Source organism: Buteo buteo, chromosome 12 (genome assembly GCF_964188355.1).
Source record: "Buteo buteo chromosome 12, bButBut1.hap1.1, whole genome shotgun sequence".
Classification (NCBI taxonomy): Eukaryota; Metazoa; Chordata; class Aves; order Accipitriformes; family Accipitridae; genus Buteo; species Buteo buteo.
This window is the reverse complement of record NC_134182.1, coordinates 34022744-34042291: the sequence shown is the minus strand read 5'-3', so window position 1 is coordinate 34042291 and position 19548 is coordinate 34022744. Positions and strand designations below refer to the sequence as shown.

At 40.4% G+C, this 19548-nt stretch overlaps 1 protein-coding gene across 2 annotated transcripts in view; it reads left to right on the top strand.

The window, feature by feature from the left end:
* Positions 1–19548, top strand: part of DISC1 (DISC1 scaffold protein) — a 212524-nt gene that overhangs the window by 33956 nt on the left and 159020 nt on the right. The window lies entirely within an intron of this gene.

Below are 19548 nucleotides of genomic sequence, written 5' to 3'. Positions count from 1 at the left end.
GGGTGGTATTTTGCAGGGCCATTATGACTTCCAGACAAGGTTTGTCATAGGGAAATATCTTTAGGAGTCTGACCATAATCAGACAAGCTTTTGGACACACCAGCTTGAGGAAGGGCTTGTATACCTGAAAGTTTGTTGTATTGTTCCAACTTAACTAGTTGCCCTGGCTGAGTAGTTAGCAGCACAAGCCTTGTGCTACCTATTTCATGGTATTGTGGTAAAATGCATTATAAACAATGGTGTGGTATTGTGATGTATGTGAGGGGAAAAGCCAGTTCTAGCTTTGCTTTACAAAATGGTAGTCTCCATGCTTATCCTTGGAACTTCACAGTGAGAATATGACAGTTACTTCTCTAAAAATGTCAGCTTGGTACTTGCAGTAGTCAATAATATCAAGTAAGTTACAAGTTTTACCTGCTTCATTACATCTGAATAACCAAGACAATGCATAGATAACTAAAATCACTAACTAGGAAGGGTTTCTTTTTATGAAAGAGAAACATTGATTATGTATTAGAAAACTGGAAATTCAAAAGCAAGCAGTTTTGAATTTCCCATTAGGCATACCAAAACCAGTAAAAGAAATGTTGCTGGAATTAAAAATATTTTGAGACTTCTGCATGAATTATCATTAGCAAAGTTCTTTGGTGTAGCAAGTATTGGGGAAACTATTTTTTCAGTTTTGTTTTCAGCTAGCAGGTGTCATGGAAAACACTTTTTAAAGGTAAAGTTAATTGTTTAGTAGTAAGACTGTTTAAATTTGAAAAACTAAAATGAAAACATTTGTAGATTAAGAGTACATGATTTGGCTGCTGGATTTCTTCTGAAAGCACAAGTGGAAAAGGTGGTATCACTCAGTGGTGTGACTTTTTCATCTTTAGTTTTGCTTACAGAGGTGAGGATCAGCCATGCAGTCACACCAATGATCTGTCGCTTTTAGAATTGTACATCTTTTGAAATGAATCATGGCATCAGGAAAAGGCATATGATTAGAGGTGTGAATATCAGCCTCATTTTTGAACTGAATTCTATTTCATCTATTTATGGAGTAAATTATTTTTAGTCCTAAGAGTTTTACAGCTTGAAAGTAAAGTATGGTTAAAGAACCCCCAGGCCATACAACCTTTAAGTGAATTTTTCTTGTGTTGTCAAATGCATATGAAATGCTGTGGTGTTTTTTTTAGTAAAGGAAATGTTAAAGGTGGTTCAGTATTTTTGTATTTTACCAATGAAACCTTCCTCTCTTCATGTCTTGTTCTCCTGTGTTTATGGCTTGAGATAAGAATTTCAGTAATAGGTAATTAATTTTTCAGGAAAAATGCAAGGCAACCCTCTAAATATGTACAGACAGTACTGTGTTATCCACTGAGGATGTATTCCCAAACAGTTTGTCATTTAGCAATGTGATGGATAGCAAAACATTTTTTTTTCCCGCATAAAAATTAGTATAAGGGGGGCTTTTGACATACAGTATAAATTCACAGGGCCAGTGTAGGTGATATGGTAGATAGAGTTGCAGAAAGAGGACCGTCAGCCTCATTGGGTAGAGGAGATGCTTGCTTTCTGGAACGGATTGCTGTTCTGAGAGTTCTCTTCTGCTTCAACTGCGAGACTGCATACCCAGCATTGCGCTTTTCTGTCCTTCACCCTTAATTGGCTTTATTCGGAATCATTTCAGAAAGGTCATGAAAATGTAACTGTTCAGAAGGAGGCAACAAGAATGTTTCCAGTAGAAAACTTGCATAAAGCCTTCAGTCTCACGTGAAGCAGCTGACAGCTTTGAGAATGGCAGTCTTTTCCAAAAAGCCAGCATTTCTTTCAGCTGACCATACTGATGTTCCCATTATGCATCTCCATGTTCCGTATCATATATACAGTCCCTGTGAACTTGAATTGTATGTGTTCAGCTCCATGCATGCTTCCCCCTTTGTTACGTCAGTTCTTAGGGGTGAAAATTGTTTTGTTGTCTGCTCATCAGAGCCATTTCATCTGAGACTGATGGCAGCTTGCGGAGCAGGATATTAAATGATTGCTGATGGATTGATAAAGTAATGGAGAGAAATGGCAGAGGCAATAGGGTCTTGCAATACAACGTAAACCATGTTTGGTTTTTATGAATAATCTTACAAACTGTCTATCAATGCAGGGTCTTCTCAATCTATATTTGTTGGCTATGGCACTGTGTTGAGTGGTTTGCTCATGCTTTGGTTAGGCCTGGCATTGAGCAAACTTGGGGTAGGTTTGAGTATTAAGGCCCTCGTTAAAAAAGAGAGGAGAAGGGGTCTGGGTGAGAGCTATATGTCTGTGGACATGTGTGCACTGGAGGAGATGGCAGGATTTGAGTGTCTCAAGATTATGGTAGGGGAGGAAATTCTTTAGCCAGGAAGCATGGTTTAACATTAAACCTATGGATGGAGTGAAGTCCTATATAGAGCTTACCACTGGATGGGGGTGGCAACTTATTTCCATCTCTAAATGAGGTCTACATTACGAGGAGATGTCACAGCTAGGCTTCAGGAAGGGAAGGGATGATGTTGAATTGTAGGAAATAATCAGTACAGTTGGATTTTGTGGAGGCAAAGAAGAGTTCAAGAAGCTTTAAGACTGCAATGAATCAGGCCTGCAAACTGGGATGTATGTGACTTCCTATTTGTTAGAGCTGAAATAGCTGAGGGTGTGGTTCTGCCCCCAAAATGACATTCAAATGTTTTACTAAAGAAAGTGGTTTGGGTGTGTTTGTTTTTTTTTTCATGTTTTGACCTTCACCTGCTCAGTCTCAAGGGTATGGGTGACTCCTAGTACCGTCAAATATGCTGGTGGTGTAGTGGAATGGCTTTTGGCTGCTGCTGTGCTGAAGCTCTGCTCTTTTCAGTATGAATCCTGAGTGACAGTGAGAACTTGCTCAGTGGGAGTCATCTGAAATTAAATGACTCTCTTAATGATGGGCATATAGGAATGCAGAGGGAAAAGGTTCCTGCTGTATGCTGTAATGTAGTGCAAAGCCTACTAGTGGGGTTTATTGCTGAAAAATCCTCATCTATCAAATACCGTTCAAGGGGAACAATTTCTCAATCCTTAATCTGAACAAGAGTCAAACTGGTGAACTGGAAGCAGAAAGCTAAATAGCACATTAGTAATTCTACTGAAGTCTTGTATTTATGGGTTTACAAAAGTAGCGTTGGTGACTTGAGGGTGCTACACTGATCCTGACCTTCTCCAAATGTGTACAAGCAGTATCTGCTACTCTATATTCATAGGCCAAATGTCATGCTTTGTTGCACAAGTTCATAGGGAATCTGTTGTCCTGTCCTTTCAAAGAACAAACAAAAGGAACAAAACAAAAATCTCAGCTATTTTAAGTGCACAGCAGTAATTAAAATCAAACCCAAATTCACACTGAAGTGCAGGAGGTGTTGGTTTGAAATATTTTAATTATGACCTTTCCTTGCTGGAGAAAACACTTGCGAGCAAGAGCTGAAATCGCCCCAGTCACAGGCAGACTTCAACAGCTGGTTATTGTGGTGCCATCTAACTAATAACAAGAAAGAAAATAGTGAGGCGTTCTGAATCAAGAGGTTCCAGTCATGCTGTCACCTGCCTTGCAGTGTGGGCAAGAAGAGTCAAGATGTATGAGTGTTTAAAAAAAAAAAAAAATTTTTTTTTAAAATTTTTTCATAATGTTGTATAAAATGACAAGGTCTTCCAGGGAAAGAAACGCTGAAGATGCTGAGGAGGAGAAAGAATGAGAAATATTTTTTGGGGTGGGGGGAATCTGAAGTAGAATTATTCCAGAATTAAAATATAATTCTCTTTCGGAGCACTGTGCCCGCAGCAGCATTGCTACTAGAATAGCTTTATGATATTAATTGTTCTGCCATCACAAGTCTGTTCATGTCTCCCCATAGATAAGTCTTCTGAGTTTTATGCAGTTTTATGTTTCCTGTCTCAAGTGCTTCTTTTCCACCTGTAACTCCCAGGACTTGTAATGAGGAATACACAGGATCTAGTAGGATGCTGTTTTTTCATTTACATGACTTTTAGATTTCTTCTTTTTGGCACTTTAAAAAATAATCATGGAGTTCCAAATAAGGAGGAGAGAAATCTGGCAGAGGATCAAATAATCTTCATTCTTCATGCCACGCACTGTCGTTGTGCTATTATCAAATGTGTTAATTTTTTTCACTTATGTGCTGCTTTGCTTGTTGGTTGAACCTGCCTGTTACTGTATACGAGAGGCGTTTCTCTCTTCCCTCCTCCTGCTTTCAAAATACTTAGGTTCTGCTTATCTATAGGTGTTGTACTGACTGACCCATTCGGTCTGAATATTTAGGGGCAGCCTTATATGCTCAGCAAAACTATTTCATTGCTATTTGTCGTGGTTTAACCCCAGCCAGCAACTAAGCACCACGCAGCTGCTCACTCACTCCCCCCCCACCCAGAAGGATGGGGGAGAAAATCAGGAAAAGAAGTAAAACTCCTGGGTTGAGATAAGAACGGTTTAATAGAACAGAAAAGAAGAAACTAATAATGATAATGATAACACTAATAAAATGACAGCAGTAGTAATAAAAGGATTGAAATGTACAAATGATGCGCAGGGCAATTGCTCACCACCCACCGACCGACACCCAGCCAGTCCCCGAGCGGTGAATCCCTGCCCCCCCTTCCCAGTTCCTAAACTAGATGGGACGTCCCATGGTATGGAATACCCCGTTGGCCAGTTTGGGTCAGGTGCCCTGGCTGGGCATGAGAAGCTGCAAAATCCTTGACTATAGTCTAAACACTACTGAGCAACAACTGAAAACATCAGTGTGTTATCGACATTCTTCACATACTGAACTCAAAACATAGCACTGTACCAGCTACTAGGAAGACAGTTAACTCTATCCCAGCTGAAACCAGGACACTTATTTCTCTTGGCAAAAAAAAAAAAAAAAAAAGCCCTTTCCTTTTAAATCAAGCAAGCAGAAGGCAAGGCTGCATGTCTGTGTGTGAATGGCTAATGCCTCCACAGCATAAACAGACGGGAGTTACTCAGAAGCAGTGTGGGCAGCAAAGCAGCTGAGCTGTTTTTGACTTACTTTCTTCTCTCGTGGCACACTTATTTGTTGAATGCAGGAAAAAATTATTTGTTATGTCAAAAAAAGTGAAAGGGAGGTTTTTTAACTTGCCGAAGTGTCCTGAAAAATGCTGCTTTTGCTCAGATGAAGGAAAAAAAAAAAAAAAGAATTTGGTTCCTACCCAAGCCAGAGCTCAGTTATGTGACGGCTGCAGAAGGCGTAAGTCATGTAAGAGCTGGAGTCGTTTGGGGGGAGATAATGGAGCAGGCCTGGTTCTGCTGGACAAGCATCCCCTGGGTTGTAGCTTTAAGGAAGCAAACTTGGACTTTGACTTCAACAAGCCTGTGGCAAGAGGTTTCTTGTACCTCCATGTATGCTCCTATAGGGACTGTGCTATTAGTGGTGTCAGCCACATTTCCCAGTCTCCCTTGTGTGCAGGCAACAGCATTGTGTCTCCTGCCTCTCTGGAGTTAGAGGCTGAGTCTGCCTCATGTGCTGAGCCTGCTTTAATTTGTCTAGAAGCCCTTTTTTCACTGCTTTAATTTTATAGGGTATAATTGCTTAATAGAAGCTTCCTTGCGAAGTGCCTCTAATTGTCGTTCAGAGTGAATGCTGTTAAGAGCAACTAATAACGAACTGAATGGTTGCCTACAAAATCAATTTTTATTTCAGAAGTTAGGAGGGATGGAAAATTAGTTCTTCAGAGAAGCTTACCCTCCTTGCTCCTAAAAGCTTTCCTGAGAGGCAGCCTTTTGTCTATTTCTGTTAGAAAAGTGAACTTTTGTGGTCCCAATTCCCCACTCCAGAATTCAGTGTGCTGCCTGGCTGGCCTTCTCTGCGCTTACCCAAGTTATTTCTTTCTGTAACAGATGTGGGCAGGTTGGTGGCTTGTGTATCTTCCCCACTGCTGCAGCAGGGATCCTAGAAGCTGTGGTGTTCTTAGCCAAGATAGATGTGGGTTTTGTCATTTCTTTCATGTAAGGCAGATGCTTGTGGGGCTTGTATTTCTTTGTAGTAAGATCTAAAGAGTTGTTGTTTGGGTGGTTGGTTGTTTAGGTATGTATAGTTGATGCCTATTAGTTTTAAGGAATGTGTTCTGTCTCATGGTTTTTTTTTTTTTATATGATCTTGATTTCTTTTCCCCCATCCATTACAAAGATACACTGTCTGTCTGCCTAAAATTACCGAAGTCCATTTTTAATATTCAAGATTTATCTGTCATGTAATGCAACAGTAGACATTGTTCCTAATATCTCTAATGCCTGCCTAAAAGAAATATTGCTAAATGTTACCTGTGGTGCAGAATTTCTTGAAGTACCCTCAGAAAAGCAAAGAAAGCGTTTATACAGCCCTGGTAGGCAACTAGAAAGGCTACCTATACCAAAGTACACTGGATAACCTTTGGAAAAATCAAGAAAACGGTGTGAAATACTAGATTTTTTTTTTTTTTTTTCAATTCTCATCTGCAGGCCAATTGACTCTTGACAGTTGGAGGTCTTTTTGAAGTGAAGTATAGCACACAAACCTATCATCTCAGCTTCCAAGTGAGTAGACAGAAGGTACCAGGGCCGGCTAAAGGTCACAAAAAATACCAGTTGCCTTTTCTATGCAAAGGGGTTTAAAGCAACAACCCAAACCAACTTGCAGAAGAGAGATACAAAGAGGCTGGATCCTTCTTGATGTTAATATTCTGCTCAGCTAAGATTATCTAACTGCTGTAGTTTTCTTTTGAAGGTTAGGATGAAGCTGTGGCAATGCTTATTTCTAGTCAGAATGTTCTTGGGAGCTCAGGGTAAGGTCAAAAAATTGAATGAGTATTTCGTCACTGCCAACTCTCACAAAATTCATGTCTGTCCTGCTTCCTCCTGTCAGCGAGGAGGCCCATTTGGCCTCGAATACCTGTTTGAGAAACACCTTGTACATTCGGGATATGTTTAGCAGTATTATGATATGTTCAGTGCACTACTGCCTGTGCATGGTCTTTGTGCAGGTGATGCTCTTACCGTGCTTGTTTTTCAATTGAGATTGAAATGGCCTCTTTCTTCCTTATTGCTTGGCTGCTTCCAAGCATGGGCATCTACTTGCTACTGAAATCTGTGGGAATGACCATAATGAAAAAGGGAGTGTTAATTACCACGGTAGCCCCAGTGGGAAATATGGATCTATCAGAACTGATGTCCCCGGGTGGATTCTGTACTCTGGGGTTTTGCACTTGTTCATTCAGAAATACACTGCTTGGGGTTCCTTTCTGGCAAAAGGGCTAACAAATGGCTATTTCTTTACCTCCTTCACTTTGGCCATGAGGAGTCGCCAGGGCTCCTACTATGCAAATTCAGCCCCAGCAGATGCTATTTTAAAAATGAAGATTTTCAGTCTTTCAGGCACGGGAATTGTGCACCAAGAAGAGTGCATCCTGCATGCACAGGACAATATGAGGAACTTTGGTGACTGTAAGGCAAGCTTGCTTTCCTATGTCTCCCACTCTGATGTCCTCTGTTCCCAAGACCTCATCTTAAAACATCAGGGTAACTCCTAGCAGTAACTTTTCTCCCCTCCACTTTGTGTTTTAGGAAGGTGCTTGCCAAGTGTCTTTTTGTCTCCTCCCCTGAGTTACAGGTTCTTCCTCCCCTGTGCCCTTCTTCTGTATTTATTCAGCCAGCAGGCTTTGTTAGCCTCCACTGCTGCTGTTCCTGCTTGTCACCTGGTGAGCAGGGCTTGAATTTGCTCCTCACCTGCTAATTGTGGTCTCCTGGGAGTGGTAGTGGATATTATCAGCCTGCTGCTCTACTGAGTTTCTGTGGTTGTAACTGTTCTCTGGGCTGCAGGCTCCAAGCTGGTGCAAAATAGTTACTTTGCTGCCTCCCTGTAATCTGAAGTCAAGATTAGGGGCATGATGACAAGGTGCATCTTCCTTGTTGCTTTCTCTCAGTGAGTTAATTTTCCTTCACTAGACTGGAAAGCTATTGACCTTTTCTTAGCAGGTGGTGCTGCCCTGCATTTCTTTATTTGCAGCAGCCCCCAGGAACCTGAGGAACAGCAGTGCATGTATGAAAGGAGCTGGAGGTCAAGCCACTGTGCTTTTAGTATGGAAGGGAGCCCTGCACAGTATATCTACTTGCATTGAAATTAGATGCTGGTGGTTTGAATCTGTGCCCTCTGGAAACTAGTAAAAAGGGTTTGGGTGGTGGCGGTGTGTGTTTCTGTGTGTTGTTTTTCTGCTGGCTGTGAATGGTTTGGGTCAGATTTTGCAAGGCCATCTTCGGCTCCTAATGAAGTTCCTTGCCCCTTCCTGAGGCTTCAGGCTTCTATGTGTGATCTCAGGAGAATTCTGACAGGAAGGTATAACGCGAAGAGGTTGGGTTAAACTTGCCCTTTGCTGTCCTGGTCTGTTGGGAGTGAGAGAACAGGATTGTACTTCTGGCTTGCTCTTTGCCTATACCTTTTGTGCTTGGTCTTGTCAGAGGTTCTCATTTTGGAAGAACAGTGGGATTGGGTTTTTTTGTTGTTGTGGTGTGTTTTTTTTTTTCTTCTAAAAAGCAAATATTTACATTGAATCATACACTTTTTGATTTTTCTTATTCCCAAGAGGTGGTGGAGAATGGCCTCAAATACTCTACTTTTCTTCTAGTTTTCTTCTAGCTTTCTTGCTGCTTTCTGTTATTTCCCAGCCTAACCTCTCACCTCAGAGCACATTCCTTGAAACCTGTCTGCCCACTGCCTGGGCGAAGTCATTGTCTTTTATGCTTTCTGTCATACTTTCTACTGCAGCTGGAAACATTTGCACCTTCTTAATCATTTGCATCGCTGTTCTGTTCTTTCCTTCTTCCTTCTCTGTTTCTATTAGTCCTGTGCAGTCACTCTTCCTGCCCCCAGTATCTCCAGGAAATTCCCAGGCTACCTTTAGTATTGGGAGTGGAGCACCTGTATTGAGCCATCATGGGACATCGCCTGCCGACCTGGCTCCTAAAGCTCACACATATCTTTGTTTTTTCCTTTCCAAGTCACTGCCTGGAGCTAAAGCTGCTGGTGGTCTGATTGCTTCCATAGTCCTGATGTGACTGCAGGTGTGCTGGCAGCCTGCAGGTCTGGAGTTCAGCTGGAATTGTCCCTTGCTCTAACCATATTGGGTGAGCTTCATACTCTGCCCTGATAAGACCCTCATGGCCAACCACCAACAAGATTTTAATCCTGTTCCAATCCTTTTCACCAGAACTTAAGGAAATCTGTACTCGTTTCACTGCTAGGGCTCATTGTTAACGGATTTAGGTAAATAAGCCAAAGTCTTGTTTATATGTGAAGAAAATAAAGCCAAGCTAGGAAAGGAGAAGAATCTGTAGTGCTAGAGGGTATCTTAATATCTAAATATCTTAATCCTTTCCTTAGAAGATAAGTAATTTCAAGGATCAGGTTAAGTATAAGGACAAATAATGGTTTGTTTGGTTCCCAAAGGAAGATTTGTGAAGCTGGATGGAGTGACCATGAATGTCTGAATTGGACAAGAGATATTTTTGCTACTTATAAAAGATTTTATTGCTAACTTTTTGGTAGTTTCATGTTAATTCTCTTGTCTAATAACAGTGGAGGAAGAAAGTGAATATAAAATAGAATGATGATAGTGCAAATTTAGCAGCATCAGGGAGGACTTCTGTAGAATTTATTTGAAAAAGTAAAAAAGGCTTTTGATCATCAGTGAAGCTCAGTAACAGGGATGTGATATAGGAGACAAGGTAGTTGTACAGAGGGAAATATAGGAGTTTTCTGAAAGAATAACAATCAGACTTTTACTTTCTTTAAAACTTTAAGCAAATACTTTGTTGCATTTTTTTTTATTATACCACTTCATGTATTTGACACATTGTACCTGATTGCATGTTCTGTTTAAAAAAAGTATTTCTGGAAAATGTTTTGGAAACTTAGCACAATAGAATTTTGAGGGCTTATTTCTTAATGTTCTTCATAGTATAATTGCGTTAAGTATAGGATATTGCAGCCTGGTAATTCCTGGAGCCTCCTGAAGAAACCCGTAGGATTTCCCGGCACCAGAAGCATGTGCAGCGTTCCAGAAGCTGGCAGGCTGCCCCTCTAGGCCTTTCTCTCCATCCTTTGAAATGTTGAAACATCCAGTCATCACTGCTGCAGGCACGATCCTGTGGTGGATGGACCCAAGTCTTGATCTAGTCTGGTAATTCTTGTCACTTAAGACTCTTTGTTTCTTTTGCTGGTGTAATATGCCCATGGTTTGTTGTATGTACTTACGGGCTGCTGGATTGTGCTTGGAAAGCTATAAGGTATTGTCTGTAAACTTTTCTTTCCAGTCCTTTATAAAACAAAACAATAACAAAAAAACCCCAAACATTTTTCTTCTGGAATTTAGGCTCGTACAACTACTCCAGCCTGAAAACAGGTTGCACATGTGAGAATCCTGCTGACTTCAGTGGATATCAGATTCTTTATATTTAGATTATTAAATATGGATTTTTAAGCTTTCACCTCCTCAGATAGCAGACAACTGGCCAAGGGCAAATTTTATTTGCACAGTAATGCATTGATTTGATTAAGTTTCCAAGTAAACGTAAATAACATTCTCCAGGATTGGGGAGGGTGTTATATTGTATTTTAAAGCATCCACATCTCAAGGTGCATTTGTCAAACACAGTGCTTTGTAGCCTAAAAGGATAAGACTTCAAAATGGTATTTCCTGCTTGTACTGAACAGATAGAAAACAAAGATCTTTGAGACTAATTTAGTTTCCTTCTGGATGTGCTTCACTGTTTGCAACCTAACATTGTGATGCTGCCATCATTCATAGTGCTCGTCACTGAAGAAATCTACAATTCCATTCTGGCTTTCTGAGGTCTTGGTAGTGATGTTATTGAGTATCTTTGGATAACTAGTTGAGTTTGACACACGTAGGAAATGTGCCAGAGGGTAAAACAAACATCACTCCCATTCTTGCACGTGGCAGTTGAAGTGGCAGTGAAGAGGTCTGTGAAGAATGCCACCCTGTCCCTTGGCCAGCTTCCAGCCTCCCCTTCCCTGTGGAAAGGAAAACCTCTGAAAGGAGCTATATGTTACTATGCTATGCCAGATCTTCTTTTTTTTTTTTTTTTTAGTGCAGCAATAATGCTTTGAAAGAGAGGTATGTGGCTTCAGATACCTGTCCTGTATTTCTTATGGTACTTATTGACAGGATGGCCTGATTCTGTTATTAAAGTCTATGATGTTATAATTTCTATTAGCCTCATTCTGGAGACATTCAGGTAGCTAATGTTTATTTTGTATCTTAGGGACAGAGTTGCAGCCATCTCTGGTTAACTTTCTCTTTCCTTAACAAAAGGTTTCTTCTTGATTTAATCTAAAGCTTGCTTAGGATGCACACAGTTTTTGGTTATATTCAGCTGGCATCTGGGAAGTCTAGTAAGACCTAAGCAGCTTTGCAGCAAATCCAGAAGCCCAGTGCTTACAATCCGAGAGCGTTGATTGCACACTATGGTGAGAAAGGTCCTTGGTTTTTTTCTTTTTTTCCTTTTAGAGTCTAGTGTGTAAAATATTTCTACTACTGTTCCTAGTAACTGCAAAATTTCTTCCAAACTTGTCTTGATGATACAGGATCTGAATCTTACGTGCTAGTGTTTAATTTTTAATCTTCTGTTAATAATGGAAACTGAGAGTACACTGAGTTGTATATGAATTGGTTTTGGATTGACGTAGTGAGACGAGGTGAACCCAAACATCTTCCTTCCCCTTCTCTTCCATCACTGCACAACACAACCCAGAGTTCCTTGGGTGACCGAGGGTCACGCGTCTGTGTAAGTCGGGCTGTTGCTTACTTAGCCTTAGGATTTCAGCTCCAGAATTGAAGTGGCCTAATGCTAACTTCTGTATTCGTATACATTAATTTTACATTTTACAACACACTGTGATGTTCCAAATGATAGAGTGATGCTTTCTGGAGAAGCAAAAAAAGTTTTGGTGAGAGAGATTGAATTATTATACAGGAATAGGGAGATAAAAAAAAAACCCAAACAAACCAAAACACAACAGATTTCCTTTTGTGTTTTTTGGGTTTTTTGGGGGTGTTGTGGTGTGTGTTGTGGGTTTTTTTTGTTTTAGTTTGGCTTTTTGTTTTAGGCTACATGATCATATTTGCTTTTTGCTATTTTAACTGTAGGCCAGCTACTTCAGTCTGCTTCAAATGAACTGTCCATAAAATGGGCACATCATCACTTGCCATACTACAGTCTTTGGAGATTTAATTAAAGACTGTGAAGCCCACTGAGTTCCTATCATGATTGGAACCTCAGAGTTGTAAGGTGTTGCTATCAATAAATGCTGACATTTTAATTTTCATGTTTTTACAGAAAAGTTGTCCTCATGTAACTTTGTATATTATAATTGATGTACTTGTGAAAGCTAGAGAGCCTGTAGGTTAAGCTGTTCTCATTAGACTGTATAGGCTGCAAGAAAATATCAGTATTGTTAGTTTGTCATGTCTTGGAAAAAAATGAAGGACTTGAACTCCTCCCCCCTCCCCCATCATGTAGATTACAACAAAGTTATTTTCTGTAGTAGCAATTATTGGATGGAGTGACCTTTACCAATTTATGATATTGATGTAGTGGAAGGGACATTTTTCCACTTGACCTTTATGCAATGTGTCGGCTTGTCCTGTAGCACCAAATGAGTTGCAACTGACAGATTTGATCGAACACTAACTTGACAGGAACTTATTGTTTGGAAGAAGGTACGTGTTGAAATGTGGAGCCTCTTGTAAATGACATGATAAAAGTTATTTGCATATCTTCCATCACTAAGGAACAACTTGCTTAGAAATGACTGCTGCCTAAATAGCAGTTTGAACACTGGTTAACTGAGATTCTAGCAAAACAGTCATCAAAGTGATATTTCAGAGTAAAATCTATTGTTTTAACTCTTTTTCCTCTCTTTGTTGTTCTGTAACCAAATAACAGTGGTTTTCTATATTTTAACCTTGCCTGCTGTCTTAATACTTCTGTCCATAAAAGGGAGAAGAATAAAAGTCAGATAAACAGTTTTCAGTATACAACAAGGAAGACATGTCTCCCAAGAGGGTGGGAGGATGTGTGTATTACATATACACGCTCCACCCAGAGATTGATATATATGAGTAGCTTCTTTGGTTATTTATTAAGATATTAAAGAAATAATGGTCAGATATAATTCTGGGAAGAGAGAAGTTCTGGTTGTGGGGAGGAATGGGGAGCTATGAGCACGTGTTAGGGTGAGGGTGGATAGCGTAAAGAGAACTGTAAAGGAAGGCCAAACTGTCCCTGCCCCACTGCTCCAGCCAGAAAGCAAAAGTCAGCTGCTCACCAGATCTGTCGAAACAAAGCAGGGAGAGGATTGTGCTTTTTAAGGAGAAATTTAAAACCAAAGAACAATAGTCAGTTATTTCAGGTGTCTTGTATAATCCAGTATCTCTTTCTGCCCTCACTGAAGGTTCTGATACTTCTTGTAAATAAAATAATTCCACTTACAAAATGGGTAAGACAAAGTTGTAGTGGAACCTGGGATCTATCCGAGACTATTCAAGTAATGAATTATCATGGCTTTTTAAAACTACTGAGCAGCAGCATTGATAAAAGAGCAGCAAATACCATCTGCCTGATCTCTGTATTTTACCACAGTTCTTCTCAAGCTGTCCAGTTGAGGTAAAGAGGAGCTGAACGGGTGTGGGAGGGGAAAGCAGCTCAGCTATCTTTTGTTGCATTTGCAAGAGGTATTTGGAAGGGGAAAAAAAAAAGTTTATAGAGGTTGCTGTTAATGTTACTGTAATCCTTACTTGTTATTTCAAAAACAATCTGCTCTAACAATTTCAATAGAAGGGGATGCTGCTGGACAGAGTCAAGGTGGGAGGCTGGATAGAAATGTTTATTTTGCTATGGTAAAACAGGTGGTGTAGGTGTACTGGCATAGAGTGAAATTCATAGCAAGATTCACTGGTGTAGCAATACTATTTAATTGTAACTCATGAAGAAAGTAGAGATTAGTTATTGTGAAAGCTATATGCTAATAAAAACATTTCTTGCAGTGTTTTCATTTGTAGCTAATACATGCTACAGAAGATAGTAGGCTAGAATATGTTTATTTTACATGCTTGCAGATGTGTAGAAAGCTCGGATGCAGGGCTGGAAGCAGGACCCGTGCCTGGTGAGCTGCAATTCTGGGGCCTACAACAAGATCACACTTGAAAGATGTCCTGTCTTTTGTATGTGGGTTTATATTAAAATGGCAAATGCCTCATCCTTTCTGGAGCACCAGCTTTTCTGAACCCCTTCTGGAGAGCGTGGCAATAGCCAAACCTCTCTCCCTGAGCTTGGATTCTAGCCGGTGTTCCTGCCCTTGCCTTTGCAGGCCAAGTCCCATCAGAGTCCTACTCTGCTCCTCTTTCCCTTTCCCTCCTGGCTCCCATTCTCACCTGGCTCTCAGTCAGCACAGATACTGGTCTGGCAGCTTTAATTTCCAGCCTGAGGAGCTCTGATGAGCAGGTGGAGAGGCTGCTGGAGGCAGTGAAACTTCATGGGCTCAGGCTGGAACAATGCAGTGAGCCTGTATGTAAAATTTTGAAGTCTAGAAGTGTGAAGCATGGAGACCAGCAAAGGTGCCTTGGCACTGCTGTGCTCCACTCAGGTTAAACATGTGAGAGGCTCTTCTGTGGATTTGCAAGCTGGAGGTGGTCAAGCTGCTTTGCAGTGGCTGTTCTTGGCTGGGCTCTGCTGTTCCTGTGTGAATGCAATCCAGCTGGGTCTCTGACTGTGCTTGGTGCTCAGTGGGATGTTGTCTCATTTGTAACTGCTTCACTGAATGGGGACCCAAGTGGAGTTAAAGGGTTATGGGATTTGTCTAAAGAGCCTTTTGGTGGTCTTCTCCCCACCGATCTTTGTCAGCATCCTCCCGTGTGCAGCCCTGTCTGCTGCCTTGTGTGCTCCGGGGGTAATTCTTATGCCTGAAGCACTTCCAGGAGCTCTGTGCTGGGACAGTGGGGATAGCTGCAGAGGCAGGATCAAAAGAATATCATAAACATGAAAAAAAGATAAAGTGTGTATGTGTGTGTGTAAGGGAGGAAGGTAGGGGAACAATGATTTAAAAAAAACCAAACACCAAAACTCCAGGATCCCTTTTGTTCAAATAGGAAAGTGGGGCTGGGCTTTATCTGCTTTTGAAATTAGAAAATGAAAAGGTGACTCCAGGTGGTAATAATCTTTTATAGGGAACAGAGTCCTGTAAAAGAACAAAAGGGCACTAACTTTTAAGAAAAGGTCAAATTATGAAAGGGATAATACAAGGTTTCTTATGCAAGAAGCAGTTCAGGTTGTGTAATTACAGCAATCCTTTTATCTGAAGATCTCACACAGGTGTTAATTAAGCCTAATGAGACCCCTATGGAGCAATTGTTACTATCTACATTTTTACAGACAGAGGACCTAGGAGCTGAAAGAAATGGGGTTATTCATTTAAGATTGTGCTATGCAGCCCTGTAGAATTGGTGCTCATGAGAGACTAGGCAGAGCTTGACTTGAAGCCACCTGGTACAGCCATGGGCAGAACCCTTTTCATGAAACCATGCTGTATATTCCTACTGCTTTTTTTTTTTGCATGAAAATGTAGGTTTGTGTAGGTGCATAAAAAGAAAGTGTGGACTAAGAAAAGTTACTCTTTCTAGATGGGTTGTCTTGATTATGCCTGTAACTACTCCTGTTGTGTTTTTTTTTTCTTTTCCTAACATTATGCTTAAAATTTACAGGTCCTGTGATGTTTTGGTTAGCATTCAGTGATTTGAGAGCCTTCTGGGAATCAGCAATAAAAATATACCTATGTTGGTGAGGTATTGTATGTTAATTCCTTTCATGTGTTCGTTTCAGTCTTTCCAACGCAGAGCAGACTGATAGATTGTTTTGTGAGCTCCCTATAGGGAAATCAAACAACTCTTCACTGTTGTTTTTCTTCCTATAATACTCTTAAGCTGTTGATGATTCCACAAGAAATTCTGTACAAATGCTGATGGATGGGTAGGGGGAACAGAATTTTGAGATACTCTTAGAACCCTGTGTTTGTAGGACATTGTGAAAACATAACTGCTCAGCAATGTAATGGCTAAGAATCTGTTTTGGAAGACTTAGAAAATACTTAAAGGTAAAGACTGCTTGGGGTAGTTTGTCTTCCTTGGGTTTCTGTGCCAGTTAAGGGAAGGTCTTCTCATTTTCATGCAGTGGAACAGTTCATGGCAGTAAGTAGGTAGTGCAAGGGCTGTAACATGTGCGTAGGGAGCAGGAGTAGCCTTTGTTTCAAGGCAGTGCTTTGGCAGAAGGTGGTGACTTGCAATGTAATACGTTACACTGCTGCGAAGCTGCTGACACGAAGTATGAGATGATGGCAGGGGAAGTGCCTCCTCTGAGGTTATTGCAGTGAGGTGCAGCTTTGTTCCAGCTCAGTGTGACAGCCCGTTTCTGTAGAGAGAGTTTTACTTTGCATGGTGCTCTGAACCCTGCAAACTTTCTGAATTTTTTACAGAATTTGGTGCCATTTTGGGAATGTCATGAAATATTGAATGTTTTGAAATTGGGGGTCAATTGGACAAAGTATGCTTGAGGATATAGTTTCCAGGGGAGAAAAAAAAGGGTTTACAGCTTTTTCATTTGACAGCCTCCCCCCCCCCCCCCCCCCCCCCCCAAGTTGCAGGATCCAACTACAGTTGTGACTGCCCAAAATTATTTAAATTGTTTTCTGTTTACCCTGTGTATGCTTTGGTACCAAAAGCAGTCTTGGGAAAGCAATGTTGAAGATGGTAGTTAAGAAACAGGCAAGAGCTCAGTGTTTGTATATGTAAGCCAAATAAACAGCATGTGTAGGTTAAATAGTTAAAAAGCTTTATTTTGTCTATTTTTGTATCTCTGTGCCCCACCAAAAGTTAACTTTATTCTAACCTTTGTTCATAGTCTGGAGTATGGTGGGGGAAAAAGGAGTTTTGATGGAGGCCTCCATGTAAATCTGGCAGTGTAATTTGAAGTACAGCAGAAATCCAGGAACCCAAATCACTTTCAGGAAAGAAAGGAGACTGAAGAAGCAGATGTTAGCTGAGATGGAGGGTGTAGGAAGGGAAGAGGATGAAAGGGCAGAGAAACAGAGTGGGGAGAAACTGGGGTGTAAAGGTGTCTGTGAGTTGCTGAGGAGAGGGAATTGATTCGTGAGCCAAGTTCAAAGGGAAGGGCAGGAAATAAGTCACCAGATATTAACAGTCAGCAACTATTCTGTGTTTAAGCGATTTCCTTTGCCATTGAATTCAGATTCCTTGAGCTGGTGGAAATTATTGGATCGGACAGATATAAGGAAGAAATTTTTTGATGAGTGAGGTGAAATACTGACACAGGTTGCCTAGAGAGGTGGTGGATGCCCCATCCCTGGAAACATTCAAGCTCAGGCTGGATGAGGCTCTGAGCAACCTGATCTAGTTGAAGATGTCCCTACTTATTGCAGGTGGGGTTGGACTAGATGACCTTTAAAGGTCCCTTCCAACCAAAACCATTCTATGATTCTATGAAATTTTAAAATTTGTGAATTGAATTTTGACTTACGGCAGGCAAAATAGTCTAAGAACGAATTACAAATGTTGTAAACTGTTCTCTCTTATTGCTTGCTTTCTTAGAATATGGCCTTTTCTGGATGAAGTAGAACAGCATAACTTCTGGGTGCTAGAATAGTGGTGGATGGTGGAAATTGGAAACATGGCTAGGCTGAACTAAGCTAGCATCTTTAGTAGTTTTTAAACTGTTTTTGGTTTTGCATCTACTGATCCAGAGTGCTTGGGAAAGGTATCAGATTAATTCAAGGGTTAAGTTTTAACTCTTGAAGAGGGATAAAGAAGGAACAGTAAAAGAGCAAATTAGATGTATATATTTGAGATTATGTAGGCTACTAAATGTGAGAGTGGAGACCTGGAATACAAGAAAACATTGAGCACTATTGTGGGAAGTCAGGAGAGGGAATGCAGGAAGAAAAAAGGTTTTCTTTAACCAAAAGCATAATTCTGGCATTCAGGTACTCATCCATAATGAATGGATGTACTGTTTGCAGTTCAGCTACCACAAAGACTTCCTTTATCATCTTTCTCACCTTTTGTTTCTAGAGCAAAGCTTCAAGTTTCCTTGTAGAGTTCCCCACTGCAGTTTTCAGAGCAATCGGTTTGGGGTTATGTGTACATATTTGTACTCTCTTTATAGTTCTCTACGTATAATATCCATTCTGTAAGAAAGAATATTTGATACCTTTTCATCAGTGTGCCTTGCCACAGAAGGAAGATAATATTGTCTAATTGCATTTTGGTGGTGATGATCTGTAGCTGGTGGCTTAAGGAGGACTGCAAGCTGATTTCTTCATGTATGATAGTCCTTGGGGAACATTGCACAATTTAATATACGCCATATTTTAAAATATGTGCTATTGTCTTTCAAACTTCAACTTAAAGCAACTCCACACCTACTCATTGGTGTTTCTTAGCCTAGACTTTGTGCTGCTTTGCTGTGCATTTTTACAGCATGGCTTTTAAAAGTACGAAGAACCACCTTTGTGCAGCATTTCTTATATTGTCTATACTAGTTTGGACTTCTATCACAACAACAAAAAACGGTGTGCTTTAGGATGGTATTCTCAATATATTCAGGTTAGGCAATAACAAAGGAGCCTTTTCTTTGTTTGACAGCTGGAACAAAATATTTTAGATTCACAATATGTGCTTAAATAGAGCCTGGTACAAAAAAAATCTCAACATAATCTGACTGTGTCTCTAGTCATAAAATCCTTGATATAAAAGCCCAGATATAGTCCATCAGACTTTTAAATTTCTTGTTAGAGTATTTAGAACTTGCTTTATAAAAATGACTGGTTTCTCACAATATAATGCAATTAGTTGTAGAGTATTGCGTTGTTTCACTGTTAATTGACTGGCCTGTCTTCTAATCAACCTGTGGCATTTTTTCAGAGGCAGTGAAGAAAGGCAGATGTTGGCTTAGAGATTCCTGGAGCAAGGAAAGGGACATAGTGAACTGGGATTGAATCGTCCTCAGTCAACATTAATATATAGCTGACAGTTGTTCATGTATGTGAACTGTGCTGATTGGAAACCTTTACCAAAGCTCTTCCTTTACCATCTCCAATAAAAGAAGGAGCTGTATTACAAGCTAAGGAGCTTCACATTGATTTCTGCTAGCTTCCTTGTCTTGAGGGATCTTTTTAAGAGTAGAATTTAATTCAGAATAGGGATCTGTGCCATTGTGCTGCATAGCCTTACTTTTTAAAAAATGCAGATTCAGCCTGGAATCAGTGGTACGTGTTTTTCTTTATTTCTGTACAATTTCATATGTAGTGACAGTACTGTCAGCACTGCTTACAAAATAACGTTGATATATAAAGTGCACCAGCAATCAGCTTGTTTTTTCCTTTAATGTATCTTTCG